This window comes from Bos taurus, chromosome 28 (assembly GCF_002263795.3).
Source record: "Bos taurus isolate L1 Dominette 01449 registration number 42190680 breed Hereford chromosome 28, ARS-UCD2.0, whole genome shotgun sequence".
NCBI lineage: Eukaryota > Metazoa > Chordata > Mammalia > Artiodactyla > Bovidae > Bos > Bos taurus.
In genome coordinates, this window is record NC_037355.1 from 18744509 (window position 1) to 18762700 (window position 18192).

The 18192-nt window shown below is 42.1% G+C and overlaps 2 long non-coding RNA genes across 2 annotated transcripts in view; one reads left to right on the top strand and one right to left on the bottom strand.

Moving 5' to 3' along the window:
* LOC112444734 (uncharacterized) overlaps positions 1-18192 on the bottom strand; it is a 43016-nt gene that overhangs the window by 8731 nt on the left and 16093 nt on the right. The window contains exons 5-6 of the long non-coding RNA XR_003033082.2: positions 5084-5241; positions 1353-1397 (exon numbers count right to left, since the gene is read on the bottom strand). This is a non-coding gene — a long non-coding RNA (uncharacterized lncRNA). The remainder of the gene's footprint in view (positions 1-1352; positions 1398-5083; positions 5242-18192) is intronic.
* Positions 6204-17607, top strand: LOC132344133 (uncharacterized). Its single transcript, XR_009493253.1, has 3 exons — positions 6204-11516; positions 12851-12942; positions 13425-17607. It is a non-coding gene; the product is annotated as an uncharacterized lncRNA (long non-coding RNA).

Here is an 18192-nt window from a genome sequence, read left to right on the forward strand (position 1 = left end):
TATCTTATTTGCTTTGCATCCAGCTCATAGAAGACAGAAACTGGAAGGAGAAGGCTTTTAAAAACAACCACGACCACCACCACAGCAAAAACTGAATAGGCTCTAGAAAGAATAGAAGCTAGGAAAAACAACATTTTAGGCAGGCTTTAACAATGTTTAGGCTATTGTCCACCAGTCTTCAAAGTAAACCCACCTTTCCACAACAGAAAATGGGAGTCTTTGGAAGGGTTATTGGCGGGGGCGGGGTGGGGGGGGGCGGTGATAAAAGTGGGGACTCATAGAAACAGAAGATGAGAGGCATTATTCAGGGAAATATTCCTAGATTAGCAAACACATTCATATTCAAACTAGCTCCCCTAAATGCCTCCTTCTCTGAGGAAACTTCCTGGAGTCTCTGGGGTCACTACTGCTTTCTTTAAAGGCCCTTAGCCCTCTCTCTCCAGTACTCTTGCCTGGAAAATCCCATGGACAGAGGAGCCTGGTAGGCTGCAGTCCATGGGGTCACTAAGAGTCCGGCACGACTGAGCGGCTTCACTTTCACTTTTCACTTTCATGCACTGGAGAAGGAAATGGCAACCCACTCCAGTATTCTTGCCTGTAGGAGAATCCCAGGGACAGAGGAGCCTAGTAGGCTGCCGTCTCTGGGGTCGCACAGAGTCAGACACGACTGAAGCAACTTAGCAGCAGCAGCAGCCCTCTCTCCAGTCCTCTATTCTCTACTGAATTGAAGCAGCTGATTCCAACTTCTGTCCTCATGTTCAGAGTCTGAACCTTCCAAGAACAGAGAAACACACTCTCCATGTGCCTGTGCCCATCACTGTGCCTGACACTAAGAAGGGCTCCCAGGTTGCCTGCTGGGTGTGCTCTTGCCGAGTGCAAATGACAAGACTATAATGTGTCAGTATGGAACAGGAAGGGCCACTGTCCTAGCTAAGTGAATACTCTCACCCAGGGAGATCTTTTATTTTCTCTGGAGTTCTTATCTTTGTGGCTTTAACTTCTTCATTAACATAAGCTACAGGTGTCCAACATCATTTTTACATTTTAAGGATCAATACAAAGGTATTAGAAAGTGTGCTTAAAGCCTGAGGGCTGTTTTCATCCTAATACTATGCAAAACACAAAGGCAGATGCCCACTTTGTATCCACAGAAGCATCATGTGTACACACTCTCACCTGCTGAAAACTCCCAAAATTAAACTGGTTGAATGAGTTAGGAGAGATCAGTTGCAGTTTTTCTCTTTAAGAAAAATTGCCTTTATGATGTTTAATTTGTTTGTATCAAGTTAAATGAATAAGTATACAAAGAAATATAAAATAGATCAGGAGAGAGGGGAAAACAAAAATCTCACCTTGTTGTCCAAACTTCTGTTACTGAAAGAGCAAGCAATGTTCTCCTAGTTGCACAGAAAAAATGGATTGTTTAGAATAACACGGTGCTTGGGGGTCAGAGGCTTTAAGAGAAAGGGTCTGAAATTCATGCCACCCCACCCACTGGGGTTGTGAACTGGGCTTGTTCTTGCCCCTTCTAGTGCTTTGACTACACTGGTCAACTCGATATCAAGAAAAAGGCAAGAATTTTTTGTCCACATCTGGTTGATGATGTACCCATTAGTCTTCTCGTCTCTCTACATCTACTCAGAAACAGCAAACGTGTTGTGTCGCACAAGGTCCCTGGGAACCTTGGCAGGGCAACCGTTTACTGCTAGCTGGCCTGGGTCAGGGTGTGAATCCTGGATGAACTCCATGAAACTCCGTGGTTGCTAAGAGACATAGTATCTTTAAATGTCGATTACAATTTTCCTCAACAGAGCTCAAATATCATCTGTTGTTTGAGCTTTAAAAGTTGCATTATATGTTAGATTTAACATGATGTGGATGAAAATCTTGACTTCATCATTTACCAGCTGGGTAGTGATGCTAAGTTACTTCTCTCAGCTTCATTTTTCTTTCTCTGCTAACAAGAAGTGGTGATAGAAAACAACTTCATAAACTGCAAAACACTCTACCTGAATTAATTCGAACTACTTAATTCACATCAGATGTGAGAACGTATGTGAAAGAGACTGAACACAAGAAAGATATCAGAATATAAATATCACAGGAGTTCCTGTGCTTCTTTGATTGTATATTATTTTTACTATGTTTGAAGAAGATACTAAAATCTATGTGAAGTGAATGTGAGGTTATTTGACAATCAAAATTCATATTTAGCTCTTAAAAATAAATTTGGGGATAGTATATAAAATTATTAACAATGGTTTATTATTACAGTATCATGTAACATTATAATAAATATTATTAAAGGCAAAGATATCCTAGTTCATTTTAAGTGTGATTTAATCCACAAAATGTTCTGAGTCCAATTTGTTAAGGTAGGGTATTGTACATCATGTGTATGCTAAACTTTCTGGTGAGGACTGGCAATTGAGACTTAAAAGTTCAGATAAGGAGGAATTGGCCAATACTTTGGCCACCTGATGCGAAGAACTGACTCACTGGAAAAGGTCTTGATGCTGAGAAAGACTGAAGGCAGGAGAAGGGGATGACAGAAGATAAGATGGTTGGATGGCATCACCGATTCAATGGACATGAGTTTGAGCAAACTCCAGGAGTTGGTGAGGGACAGGGAAGCCTGGCGTGCTGCAGCCCATGGGGTCGCAGAGAGTCAGACATGACTGAGCAACTGAACAAAAACAACACAGAAGGAATTGCAATTGACCCCTCCATGGTCTGTAAATGGATGCTCCCAGCATGTATATGTTGACAGTAACAGTGGAGCCCGGCCATGTGTGCGTGTAACCATATGCTAAGTAGAAAAACCCCTTCCTTTAGGGTTCCTTTCTCACTGAGCCCTCACTGGATTCATCCTCTGGGCTGTGCCCCTCATACCTAGTGGTCCTCGGCTCTGCCCCAAAGTACCATACCTGCTGGGCATGGTAATGACACACTCTTTGAATCCATGCTTTAGTGAATTCTTACAGTATTCCTGTTTTTCCTGTCTGAGCCTTCCTGACTTTAAATAACCAAACAGCAGCTGCTTGGAATCCAAGTGCTTGGATTTTGGGATTAGACAAGTATGGCTAAAATCCTGACACTGACATTGGCCAATTATTCACCCTGGGACCCTGGGCAAGATTACTTCAACATTCAATGACCTACCTGATTTTGCTCATCTGTAAATGAGGATAATAGCATCTAACATGTAATTTTTTTATATTAAAAAGATACAAGCTTTTAGTATGGTGCATAAGGGAAAGCTCTCAGAAAGTTATAGAGTGTCATTGGCGCTTCTGAAGTTTGATAGGCCATCATAAAGAGGAAAGAGTTTGTTCTTTTTTGTTCCCAAGGGATAAACTGAACCAATAAATGAGACTGCGAGAGAGAGCTAGTTGGGTTCAACAGAAGGAAGAAATTCGGAACCATTTCTGTGGCCCCCAGAACAGGAGAGATTGGTTCTGGGTCCCGGAGTCTTGAAGGGCTCAAGCAGGAGACAGGTGCCAACATCTCAGGGATGCTAGAGACAATATTTTGTTGGTGAGGTGGCAATGGTGGTAGGGAGACTGGTGGCAGTGAGCTCTCTGATTCTCTGTAAGATTTAATGAAATTTTACCAAGATATAGAATTCCTATGCTTTGTTTTCCTGAACATTAAAACATATATAATGTCATTTGCTAATCTCATCAAATGGACTGCTCCTTATTAAAGTGTGCAAAGAGATGGAATTTGCAACTATGCTATATAAATAAATATTATCTTTGAATATTGCAAATATATGAATATAGAGCAAATATTATTTTCAACTTTCTGAAATAGCTTTGTAGGAGCTATGTAGGAGACGAATCTCTAAAAATATCCTTTAATTCTTTAAAGTTTTTTTTTTAAAATAATATGGCCATCTCAGAAACATGAGAGAATTACCCATTGTGAGTTATATGGGACAAATCCTTCAGAAATCCTGATTTATAATAGTACATTAGGAACAATGAAAAAACTCCCATTTGGGGGATCTATATGCCATACGTGCTAACATCTCCCTATGAGGTAGATATTTTTAGTACTCCCATTTTATAGAGGAGAAAACTGAGGTTTGGAGAGATCTAGAAATTTGTTCAAGGACACCTAGCTAAACGTGGACCGTCTGACTGACTCCCAGCCCCTGCTTTTTCCACTGTGTCATACTTCTTTTCGACCACTTCCTGTCGTGCCTGAACAAACACAGTTTAGGTCAAACGTCCAAACAACGATGACGTGCCCCCGTCACGCCTTCCAATTACACCCTATAATTTCCAAGTCTGAGTTGGAAATCCTTTGGCTCTGTGCTCTTGTCTGGCCTGCTCAGGAAAATGTTTATTTTGAGATATACCTCTCTCAGAACGGCTGGATGTTTTTGATGGTCATTCATACATGGACAGTGTTAAACTGGAGGTGCAAGAGTAGCTACTTTTTCTCTCAACTGAGACTGCCCCTTTGTCCCCTGCTCCTAATTTGGGTTATGTTTCAAGGAGGGTGTTAGGGTTATTAGTGGGTCCATAGAGACTATAAATAGCACCCTGGGCTTTAGCCAACTCATCGTGTTTATGGGTTGCGTTGCAACCGTTGTTGGTAATTATAGACGCGTGGGTGAGGATGGGTACTGATGAATAGTTCCTCCTCTTAGTTTCCTCTTTGCACAAGCCCAACACTGAGAGTGTCCAAACTCACAGTCTCATCATAAGGTCCCTCGTGTCTAGCCACTGCTGTATTTCCTGGCTAACTGAAATAACCAGGGAGGATGAAAGATTTTAAGGTATTCCATATTACCAGCCAAGCTACAATCTGTGTAGTCAATGCCTTCTTTAAAAGAAATAATGTTATTTCAAGCTCAGGTGGTAAAGAATCTGCCTGCAATGCAGGAGACCTGGGTTCGATTCCTGGGTCGGGAAGATCCCCTGAAGAAGGGAATGACAACCCACTCCAGTATTCTTGCCTGGAGAATTCCATGGACAGATCATGGGGTTGCAAAGAGTCGGACATGACTGAGTGACTAACATTTTAAATTTCAAAAGAAAGTTGCTTCTTATCCTACCTGTAGACATCGTACCTTCAAGAAAGATTTCCTCCTCTTTGTGATGACAGAGCATTTCCCACAGTCTTTGCAGATAAATGTGTAGACAGGATTCATGGGTCTAGTTGAAATGAAGATCCCCAGGAGAACTCAGTGAAACAACACGTACGCTGCATCCAGTAAATTGTTGTAGTCTGTAATATAAGCTTTTTTAATACTCCACATACAAAAGAGGGCAGTAAAGGGAGGTGGGGAGCGGTCACCTTTTCCAGCTTTTCTCTTTATTCTCTCATGTGTCAAGGGGACGTGTTGGTCACAGACCAAGGATGCTCCCTGAGCTGACCATGCAGCTACCAGAACAGTCAGGTACATCTGATTATAACCAGTCACTGAACTTAGACTATGTGAAAGAATGGAGTATAAATAGCTGAGAGAAAGAAAAGAAAAACTGCTGTCATCTTCAAGGTGGAAGACATTCTTTCCCACTCACTAATTTCAGTCCATGCCTTTGGGTAACAGCAGCATAAAATCAACTAGTGGGAAAGAGAAAATGGGGCCATCTAGGCGGATCCATCCAATTCCCTGTTATATGCTCCTGCCACGTCCTAACTTTGCCCTGGCTTGTCTAGTTCATGTACTCTGATGCAGGCTAAGTAGGTAGTTCTCAAGCTGCCTAGAGGATCTGGCCAGGGTTGGTATAACATGGTACAAGAAGCCAAGAGGAATACCCATTTAGTATCCAGGGACAAGATACTGAGCTCATATAAGTATGTGACAGTTCATTTAAGCAAAAGGTAAGGAGTAAAAGAAGCCATTCACAAAGGATGACATACTGTGTAATTCCATTTATACAAAATGTCTGCTGCTGCTGCTGCTGCTAAGTTGCTTCAGTCATGTCCGACTCTGTGCGACCCCAGAGATGGCAGCCCACCAGGCTCCGCCGTCCCTGGGATTCTCCAGGCAAGAACACTGGAGTGGGTTGCCATTTCCTTCTCCAATGCATGAAAGTGAAAAGTGAAAGAGAAGTCGCTCAGTCATGTCCAACTCCGAGCGATCCCATGGACTGTAGCCTACCAGGCTCCTCCGTCCATGGGATTTTCCAGGCAAGAGAACTGGAGTGGGGTGCCACGGCTTTCTCCGCACAAAATGTCTAGAATAGGCAAATCTATAGAGACAGAAATGGCAACCCACTCCAGTACTCTTGCCTGGAAAATTCCACAGATGGAGGAGCCTGATAGGCTACAGTCCATGGGATCGCAAAGAATCAGACAGGACTGAGCAACTTCACTCACTTTGATAGAGACAGAAGGGGCTTCCCTGGTGAGTCAGACAGTAAAGAATCTGCCTGCAATGCAGGAGACCCAAGTTCAATCCCTAGGTCAGGAAGATCCCCCGGAGAAGGAAATGGCAAACCACTCCAGTATTCTTGCTTGGAGAATCCCAAGGACAGAGAAGCCTGGTGGGCTACAGTCCATGGGATCACAAAGAGTTAGACATGACTGAGCAACTAACACTGTTTTTCTATAGAGACAGAAAGTAGTGGTGCCTAGGGCTGAGGGATATGGGAGGTTGGAGGGTGATGGCTAAGGAGTAAGGCATTTATTTTTTTCAAGTGGTTAAAATGTTCTAAAATTGATTGTGGTGATGAATGTACAACTCTGTAAATAAGCTAAAAGTCACTGAAGAGCATTCATTAATTGGGTAAATTGTTTGATATGAGAATTATATCTCATGAAGCTGTTAAGGGGAGCTAAGCTGTGGAATACCACAAACACTGAGTAAGGAATAGTGAAGTGAAGAATGCTACCCAGAGATGGTCTGCTGAGTGGTCCTAGGAGGGAGGTCAAAGGCATTACACAGTTCCAGCTACAGCTCAAGCATTAATATTTCGAAAAGGGCTGTGATGGCTTCTCTCCTCATGTAAAAGACCACTGGAGATCATGTCATGATTATTATAATCTACTTCTCCCATTCCAGTGGGATGAATCTGTCTAAAGTTGACCCTGGTGAATCTTGGTCCTTGGTTTATAGCTATGGAGAAATCAACTTTTCATTTCTCAAAGCCTAGTTAGAAAGTTAGTTTGTGCACTACGATCCTCGGAGATTAACTGCTCTTCCAGGTGTCAGTATTTTCCTATGGTTGCATTTTTTTTTTTCAGGGCTCACTCAAAGAGTTTCAGACTTGGCCAGTCATTGGAGTAGGAAGGTGGTTTTAGTTATCTTTGAAGAAAAAACCAAATTTCTCCAGTACGTCTATAACAAATAATGAATGAGGAGCCACTTGTACAAGGTCCAGTCCTCAATACGGTGATATGAGACATTTAATCCAGTATTTAGATGCCCTGATCCTTCTACAGCTCTCCAACCTCATCTCTCATTGTCTGTCTTACAGAGATTCAGAACAGTGGCCCAAATGCACGCCTGCATTTTTGCTCATGCTAATCCTACTATCCAAAATATCCTTCTTCCTTTTCCACATTTGGCTGCTTCTGACCTGGTCTTCAGGTCTCTTCCAGGAAGACGTCCCTAAATTCTCAGAATGATCTGGGAGTCCTTTCTACAGTCCCATGGCACCCTGTTATACTTCATCAACACATTTGCTGCATTGTAATGGGATTATCTATTCATCTGTGTCCCTACTGGTCTGGAGTCTCCTTAAGCTCATCAGTGTATCTTTGTCCTCAGCTTGGCTAGTTTCCAGCACCTAATACATTCTTAATAAATGTGTGTGGAACCCCTTTGCTTCAAAGAGGCTAGGCAGCAGTCACGTGGGAAGTTTGACCAAAGAGATTTGGCACCATTCCTCTTAACCCCAAATATCATTCTAATAATCAGGTCCATTCAAAAGATCACAGAGTGGCAGGTCGTTCTTAGAGTTCCCAAAACCTAGCACATGGCCAAGCATACATACTAGGCACCCCTTAAATGTTTGCTAAACTGATGAATATTTACAGTCATATTGACTGTCGTATGCTAACTGTCTTACTGACCACACTTTACATACCTTGGACAATCCTACCCTAAATTATTTACTCACATGCTAAGTTCATATGTTCATTCACTATTTGACAAAAGAACACTATGAGTTTCCCACAATGGAGCTGAGCAACTCTTCCCTTTTGATAAAAGCACCATCTTGGAAATGGAAGATTCATGTAATTGTCTGAATATTCAAATATTAATTTATAAAAGTGAATGGGAAACAGAAAAAGAAAAGTGCTGATATTAGTAAAAATATGCAAAGAGTTCTCATTAACTAAATAAAATTAAGACAAAAATAGAAATAATTAGATGTGCTAAAAGTGGCCAGTCTTCAGCTGTGATTGGATGCTCAACGGAAGAGATGTTGATTGCATGTTCAATTACGAATAAAAAGAACAAATTAAAGAGCATGGGTAAAATTCTGGGACTGTAGTATCAAATATAGTGTCCAAAAGACAAAGAGTAGTTAGTTCGCATATTTATAATTACTTTTTAAATTTCTGGAAGTCCTCTTACCTCTTAACTAAACCAAATAGTGTCTGTCTTTTGCTTGATATCTATATCTGATTTTCGTGTTTTTCATGAATACATTACATATCAAGGCAGGAAGTGACATGTCATATTGGAGATTCTTGAAGGCTTTTCCACTCCCAAAATCTTTGGGAGGAGTAACACTTTAAAAGGACATAATAGCCAACTGAGGACAAAATTCAAAGATTATATCCTAGCTGCAGCTTTATTGCTAAGTTATTAAAAGCACAGACATAAGAGTCAGATACAACTAAGTCACCTAGCAGTGTGTCTCTATCAAGTTACTTAATCCTTCAAACTTCAGTTTCTTTATCCAAAATGAGGATGATAATAGTACTCAGCTTGTAGGGTAGCTGCAATATTCAAATGAAAATATTCAGTGTGGTTAGTCCAGTGGCGGGTACCTACTCTGAGCTTCTAACATAAAAGTTGCTGCCTAGGAGGGAAGAAGGATGATGGAAGAAGGGACAGGATAGGCTAAGCTTGGCCTACTTCACAAATTGTCTAGGACCCCACTGGGTCTTCCTACTGAAAACTCAACACAGAGACATTACAACTTCTATTTCTACTCCTGATCTACCCACTGGGCCATTCTGGCTTCTGCTGGAGTGAGTGGGAGTGTGCTATTTCTTTACCTAATGACTCCTTCCAAATTAGAGAAGTTGGAAACCCTGACAGTTTGTTCCACCCATTGCTTTTTTTGTTTCACCACCTCTGCACTCAGGAAGGTGTGTCTCTGATACTGTTGTCACATCTGCATTTTGATTTTTCAGTTGTCTGAGGCTCCCAGCTCTTTGAAACAGGTAAAGATTACAACTCTACAATTATAGAATTAAAAGCGGCTCAGTTTAGGACATGCTGTTGAAAACAACACAGCAGCAGGCTAACCCTGTGTGATGGATACTGGGTACCACAACCCCTGAAACTCATATTCACCACCCAGGGCCTCTGTGCTTGGGCCCCTGACATGGCTGGGACTGCAACCTCACTTCCATTTGGACAGCATTCTTGCCTACATTCTTCTTTAACAGTTTACAAGGATTTAATGACATTACTTTTTGCTGTTTAACATTTATTATTTATTATTTTTAGCCTTGCTTATTAAAATATTTTGAGAAAGTCTTGTACTTCTAATATTGTACCAAGAACTCAAACATCCTTGAGGAGCAAGCAGGCCTAGGTAGAGTAGAGAGAGAATCAGAAGTTGGGGGTGGGTGGTAGCAAAAAACTCAAAGGAAAGGAAAGAATGAGATAAAAGAAAAACCAAGACTATCATGTCAAAGTACCCAACCCAGAGCCTAGAAAGTAGTGGGAAGTGTTCCGTAGTTGAAGAGTCTGCAACCTTTCTTGTATAATGAGGCTGCCCTAGCATTTTGCTTGTGAAATGACTTCCAGACAAAATCAGTAGTCATATCAAAATTCATTCATTCATTTCATTTCAGTCGCTCAGTTGTGTCTGACTCTTTGCAACCCATGAATTGCAGCACGCCAGGCCTCCCTGTCCATCTCCAACTCCCAGAGTTCACTCAAACTCATGTCCATCGAGTCAGTGATGGCCATCCAGCCATCTTATCCTCTGTCGTCCCCTTCTCCTCCTGCCCCCAATCCCTCCCAGCATCAGAGTCTTTTCCAATGAGTCAACTCTTCGCCTGAGGTGGCCAAAGTACTGGAGTTTCAGCTTTAGCAGCATTCCTTCCAAAGAAATCCCAGGGCTGATCTCCTTCAGAATGGACTGGTTGGATCTCCTTGTTGTCCAAGGGACTCTCAAGAGTCTTCTCCAACACCACAGTTCAAAAGCATCAATTCTTCGGCACTCAATCTTCTTCACAGTCCAACTCTCACATCCATACATGACTACTGGAAAAACCATAGCCTTGACTAGACGGACCTTTGTCGGCAAAGTAATGTCTCTGCTTTTGAATATGCTATCTAGGTTGGTCATAACTTTCCTTCCAAGGAGTAAGCGTCTTTTAATTTCATGGCTGCAGTCACCATCTGCAGTGATTTTGGAGCCCCCCAAAATAAAGTCTGACACTGTTTTCACTGTTTCCCCAGCTATTTCCCATGAAGTGATGGGACCGGATGCCATGATCTTTGTTTTCTGAATGTTGAGCTTTAAGCCAACTTTTTCACTCTCCACTTTCACTTTCATCAAGAGGCTTTTTAGTTCCTCTTCACTTTCTGCCATAAGGGTGGTGTCATCTGTGTATCTGAGGTTGTTGATATTTCTCCCGGCAATCTCGATTCCAGCTTGTGCTTCTTCCAGTCCAGCGTTTCTCATGATGTACTCTGCATAGACGTTAAATAAGCAGGGTGACAGTATACAGCCTTGACATACTCCTTTTCCTATTTGGAATCAGTCTGTTGTTCCATGTCCAGTTCTAACTGTTGCTTCCTGACCTGCATACAGATTTCTCAAGAGGCAGGTCAGGTGGTCTGGTATTCCCATCTCTTTCAGAATTTTCCACAGTTGATTGTGATCCACACAGTCAAAGGCTTTGGCATAGTCAATAAAGCAGAAATAGATGTTTTTCTGGAACTCTCTTGCTTTTTCTATGATCCAGCAGATGTTGGCAATCTGATCACTGCTTCCTCTGCCTTTTCTAAAACCAGATTGCACATCAGGAAGTTCATGGTTCACATATTGCTGAAGCCTGGCTTGGAGAATTTTGAGCATTACTTTACTAGGATGTGAAATGAGTGCAATTGTGCAGTAGTTTGAGCATTCTTTGGCAATGCCTTTCTTTGTGATTGGAATGAAAACTGACCTTTTTCAGTCCTGTGGCCACTGCTGAGTTTTCCAAATTTGCTGGCATATTGAGTGCAGCAGTTTCACAGCATCATCTTTCAGGATTTGAAATAGCTCAACTGGAATTCCATCACCTCCACCAGCTTTGTTCGTAGTGGTGCTTCCTAAGGCCCACTTGACTTCACATTCCAGGATGTCTGGCTCTAGGTGAGTGATCACACCATCATACTTATCTTGGTCATGAAGATCTTTTTTGTACATATCAAAATTACTAGTCCTAAATACTGAAATTTTGCTGAAGCTCTCTTCTTTCACAGGTAATCCTTCTGAATGCCTTGTCAACATGCACAGTATCCATTTCCTTACACTCATATTCTCCCCACCTCCTCTAACCTGACTTCACACCCTTGCAGGAGCACAGGCACTGCTCTCCTTCAGGGTCAATGGGTGCCTTTATTCTGTGGGTGAGTTTTGGCCTCACTGGCCTTCCTGAAGTATGTGACACAGTCAACCAGGATGATCTGGGAGTCCTTCCTATGGTCCACAGCAGCCTGTTTGTGTGTGCATACTAAGTCACCTCAGTTGTGTATAACTCTCTGCGACCCTATGGACTGTAGCCCACCAGGCTCCTCTGTCCGCCATGCCCTCCTCCAGGGGAATCTTTCGACCCAGGGATGAATCTTGCATCTCTCATTGTTTCCTGTATTAGCAGGCTGCTTCTTTACCACTAGCACCACCTGAGAAGCCCCATAGCTCATGGTCTCATAGCACCCTGTTTAGACTCTTTCAACACATTTACTATGTTGTAAAGGGATTATCTATTTATCTGTGTCCCTACTGGTCTGGAGGCTCCCTAGGGCCCATCGCTATAGCTCTTTGTCCTCAGCTGGGGTAATTCCTAGCACCAAATCTATTCTTAATAAATGTGTGCTGAATCCCTTTGTTCAAAGAGGCTAGACAGCAGTCACCTAGGAACTTCAGCCAAAGAGATTTTGGCACCATTTCATCTTGAAACCCTCTTCCCTGCCCTTCTTGCCACAGTTTCCCTTTCTTCTCCTTCAGTTTCCCTTTCTGGCTCCTTCTTCTTTGCTCGCTACTTTTGGTTGATGAGTTGAAGGAAATATCCTTGGTTTTCTGTCCTCACAGGACATAGCTATCCCCTGCCATGATTTTAACTACCACCAACATGCAAACGACTTTCGTATTTTTCTGGTCATCTCCGACCTGTCTTTTGAGCCTCAAGCCCACATAACTGACTGCACGATGGGCATGTCCACTTGGATATCCCACAGGCATCTCAAATCCAACACGCATACACCTGAATTCATTCTCTCTCACACCCCCTGCTCGCCACATCATCTGTAGTCACTCAAACTAGAACTCTGGGCGTCATCACAAGTTTCTCATTTTCCTTCAACTTCCACTTCCTTCCCTGTTACATGTCCACCAAGTTTTGGAAATTATATCTTTCAAAACCTCTAATCCACACACCCACTACCTTAAGTTGCAATTCTCACATTTTTCTTGAATTCTTTTTACAGCCTCTCAATGAGTTTTCCTGCCTCCTGTCTTGCCATCTTCAGACCCATTCTCCTCACAAACACCCAAGTGATCTTTCCAAAATGAAACTCTGGTAAGTCCCTATCTTCCTTCAAGCCTAGTGATCAACTTCCCATTGCTTATACGGTGGAATAAAAACCCATTTTCAGAGCCTACCAGGGGTTCTTTGATTTGACTACTATATTTTATTACTACTATTCTCCCTCCCTCTCTCCAACTTATATTAGAACTTAGAACTTCTAGAAATTCTCCCAAAGACCACGCTGTTCCATACATTTCCATATATTTTTTTAAATGCAAAAGAATTTTTTTCTTTTGTCTTTGCATTTCATTCTCACCTAGATAAGTGTCTATTTATTAACAAAGGGCTATCTCTTTAGCCTTCTCTAACTTTCCCTCTCCTTAGGAAATTGACTACTTTCTCTGATCTGCCACAGGATATCTCTGTCAGGTATCTACCACACTTATTTACATGTCTGTCTCTCTGCTAGACTGAAAAAAGTTCAGGGTGAGGAATGACATCTTATTAGTCTTTACTCTCACTCCTGTGCGCAGGGCCTGCCGTAAAACAGGCACTGATTCCGTGTTTGATTAGTAAGAGAAGACAGCACCTCATCATCCTTCATATCAACCGGAATTGAAAATCCAAGAAGCCACTTTTGAGAGCGTCAGTCAGTTTCAGTCTCAGTTGCTCAGTCTGAGCAGCTTCGAGCAGCTTCCTGAGCCCTCCACCAATACAGAAAGTATCCAACCTGCCAGGAGGTGTGCGCTGCATTCACTGATCCTGCTGATTGGATGGCCTTCTCCTCCCTTCGCCCCAGTCTCACACCCCACAAACTGTGCATCTTAAAGGTCATGGTCATAAACAGTCTTTATCAATCAAAGCATCAGTAGAGAAAAAAATTCCCACTCTAGGATATGGTGAGACAGTTGGTTTCAAAACATTGCTGATCGTTAAATGAGTAATGTTAATGTGATCTCAGAATAGTAAACACACCCCCACATGGATAATGATATTACTTGCATTATCTGGAAAGGAAAAAAAAAAGCAACATTTGGCTGCAAGGACCATGGAAGAGAAGTCTGTATGGGTAATTCAAGTTCTATCAGGGCAGGTAAACTGCAGTTTTCTAAGTGCCTCCCCCCACAGGGTGGGCACACACATTCCCAAATCAAATCTTCCTTCTAGGGTAGAGGGTGTGAAGTGGGGGAAGTTCAGGGAAGTGGGGAGACACACATAGAGGAAGAAAACAAAGGCCTTCATTTTCTAAAACTGTCACTCACTCTGGTTGAGAAAGAGTTTCTTAAGAATTGTGAATGTCCTGTTCAGGAAGTAACACTTCATCACACGGCTAATAATCAGCCGTGTGCTTGTCAGGGATTGGTTTTTCCCTTCTATGGTGAGAGAATGACCTAATGAAAGCTTGGATACCTTCCCCAGTGGCCTGATAGTCATTTGAACACATTCAGCATCCATAGGTATTACTTTAACTCACCTGGGAGACTCACAATGGTGGGGTGGGGTGTGAGAAGGGTTCTTCTGAAGTTTCAAAAGATTTGTATGGAACCAGGCCAACACCCCACACCAAAGCAGCTTATGGGGGTGGGGGGCCCTGTGCATGTATCAAGTCAAACCAAATGTACTTTATTTTCCCCCTCCAGCTCACTTGCCTTTGCCTCTTCTCTCTCTGAGTTCTTCCCCAGAATTCAGTATCTTGAGGGTGTCTTAATCCTTAAAGAAAACAACCCAGTCAGCTTATTCTCTCTGAAGTGTTGGCAATTCAGTACAACCAGTGTTTACATTTAGAGGGGATGAGTACTTTACCCCAAGGAATGACTCTCTAATGGTGAAGTTTCTGGTCCTATCACGGGAGCTGATGGGACTTTCCAGTGCCCCTCAAGTCCTACAGTGACTACTGATGATGAGGGCACGGAAGCATGATCCTCATGCTTCCTTCCCTGACAAGAGGCTGATAGCTTTCCTCATGGTTATCAACCTTACTTTTATGCAATAGTTCTGTTTCAGCTTTTTTTCAGAAACACTAGGCAGAAGTAGTTAAATCCCAAAGGCCTTTGCCTCTTCTCCAGTGATCCTTAGCACACTGGCACTCTATCTGGGACTTCTTCAACAGAGAAGACAGCCTGAGGAGGGACAGGAAGCTGGCATCATGTGAGCCCTTAGGTTGTATCCATTTTTAAGACCCACGTCATTTGGTGATCTTACAGCAGATACATGAAGGTACTCATCCATTCATTAATTCAAAAATTACTTATTAAGCTCCCCCTGCATGCACTAAAGAACAAAACTGACCAAGCCCCTGCCCTGGGCAAGCTTTAAGTTGGAAACTGGTTTACACTATTTCTATCTGTCTCCAGAAAGCAGAACTGGGACAAATGGCTCCAGGAAGCAGATTTCTGTTTCACATAACAGACAACCAAATATGGAATAGTAATGAGCTCCTGGTTACTAGAAGGGTCTGAGAAGAAGATGCACGACTGCTTGCTGCAGAGATTCATGCATGCAGCTGGACTAGACCCTCTGTCTTCAGTTGTTGCTTTTAGCAGCAGGTGTCTTTTCTCAAACAAAATTTTAACCTGCATCTCCAATATATTAAAAAAGCAGAGTTGCTGCGGTTGAAGTGGTAAATATGGATCTAGAGGATCCCCTAAAGGCCACTCTGTCCAATAAACCCCAGATATCCACAAGCCACTGGATGAGATAGTCATGAAGCTCTCAGCCTACTCTGGAATCATGGGGGTCTGTGAATCTAAGTAGGATGGCATATGTTTCACACCAGTCTCCCTCTCCCTCTTCCCCATTTCCACCTCTTTCTAGGAGAGAATCTGGTGAAGCTAGAGAAAAGAGGCAGAGGCTCCAGGAATATAACAGAACTCTTAGAGAATACAATCTGAGAGTCCATGTGTATTCTTTGTCTTTTAAAACAAGATTTACTTCCTAGCAATGGACTCCCTCGTCACACCCACTGGGATGTAACAGGTGTGACTAAGGGATTGCACACTATTCTACAATCTGGAGCAGGAAGCTGGACATTCAGTCTCCCTTCAGATCACTGCCAGGAAAGTTCTATTCCCATTGGGCACACTGTGCTTAGAAAGGAAAACCTTCAGCAGGTCAAAGACTCTGGGAACTCACTGGCTTGGGGCTGATGATGGGATTTAGAACAGGAATCTGGCAACCTGAAAGACAGCTTGAAGTCTTTGACAGGATACAGCTACCACACAGAGCCTCTCCACCCAGCTAGAATTGTCTTGATAGTCCCTAAAAATTTCATCCAAACTGGACTCACATCATCTTAGCTTCAGAGTCTACAAAGTTGTGAGCTGAAATAAATGAGTCAGTTGAGCTTTTCTTAAGCCCATGATTTTCCAGTTTGTCACATACAGGAAACATGATTTGTGCAGAGATGTTAATAGGTGTTATTCAATAGAATTCTGAAGAGTATTACTCTGAGAAACCCTCTTTAAACAAAACTAAGCAGGTTTCATTACTGTTGGACTTTTCAGAGCCTTGAAAATGTTAATGTGAATTGTGAGTCTCTAAGCAGGGAAAAAGTTGACTTAAAGCTCAACAGTCAGAAAACTAAGATCATGGCATCTGGTCCCATCTCTTCATGGCAAATAGATGGGGATACAGTGGAAACAGTGTCAGACTTTATTTTTGGGGCTCCAAAATCACTGCAGATGGCGATTGCAGCCATGAAATTAAAAGACGCTTACTCCTTGGAAGGAAAATTATGACCAACCTAGATAGCATATTAAAAGGCAGAGATATTACTTTGCCAACAAAGGTCCGTCTAGTCAAGGCTACGGTTTTTCCAGTGGTCACGTATGGATGTGAGAGCTGGACTGTGAAGAAAGCTGAGTGCCGAAGAACTGATGCTTTTGAACTGTGGTGTTGGAGAAGACTCTTGAGAGTCCCTTGGACTGCAAGGAGATCCAACCAGTCCATCCTAAAGGAGATCAATCCTGGGTGTTCATTGGAAGGACTGATGCTAAAGCTGAAGCTCCAATACTTTGGCCACCTCATGCAAAGAGTTAACTCATTGGAAAAGACCCCGATGCTGGGAGAGATTGGGGGCAGGAGGAGAAGGGGACGACAGAGGATGAGATGGCTGGATGGCATCACTGACTTGATGGACATGAGTTTGGGTGAACTCCAGGAGTTGGTGATGGACAGGGAGGCCTGGTGTGCTGCGATTCATGGGTTCGCAAAGAGTCGGACACGACTGAGCAACTGAACTGAACTGACTGAAGAAGGGAATACAGTATACAGTATTCTCTAATTGTAGTTGAACTCCAAATGCTTTTTTCTCACAAGACAACTTAAAGTTCTCCATTTACCTGAAACACACTTGGAAAAATGCTGCCATAAGCCGAACACTTAAACCAAGTTAAATGAATCTAGTTTTATCTTTTATTCAAGTAAGCTAGCATTTCCAAAGTATACTAATGTCTGATCCACCATTTTGGGAGAAAAAAATTTCATGTGGATGAATTGTCTACATAACTGAAGCCTCAGACACCTAAACAATTAAATCATTTTATCTGAAAATCTTTCTAAAGTGTATGTACATCTCTACTTTTTATTATGAAAAACAAAACAATTCTGAGTATAAAAGTAAACATATGCCTATTTTTAAAAGCTTGAACATTTGGAAAAGAAGAAATAAGGCAAAAGTTACTCACAAACCTATAACTTAACATTTGATGTAATTTTTCTCACCTTATTCTGCATAGAAAGTGTTTCTTAAATATAGAATAAATGATACAATTCACTTAATATTTTCTATATCACTAAACATTCTTTGAAAATATGTTTTAATGACTCTTTAAGGGTCTATCATATAAATGCATCATACTTCATTTAACCATTACCTTCATGGGATAAATCAACTGTTTTATTATAAATAACTATGAACATCTTTTGTCATAAATAGTTGTCTCTATTTCTTCTGAATAAATACCTAAAAGTAGAACTAATAAGTCAAAATACATAAGTACCTATAAAGCCCTTGTTACATATTGTCAAATTGCCTTCCAGATGATTTGTACTATCTATATGAGGGTCATATTTTACCACACCCTCACCAACATTAAATATTATCATTTTTGAAAAAAACAGTGTTGGGACTTCCCTGCTGGTCCAATGGTTGAGAATCTGTCACCCAATGTAGGGGACAGGGTTTGATCAGGGAACTAAGATCCCACATGCTGCAGAGCAAATAAGCTAGTGCCACAGCTCCTAAGCTCTAGAGCCTGTGAGCCACAACCAGAGAAGCCCACGTGTCGCAGCAAAGACCCA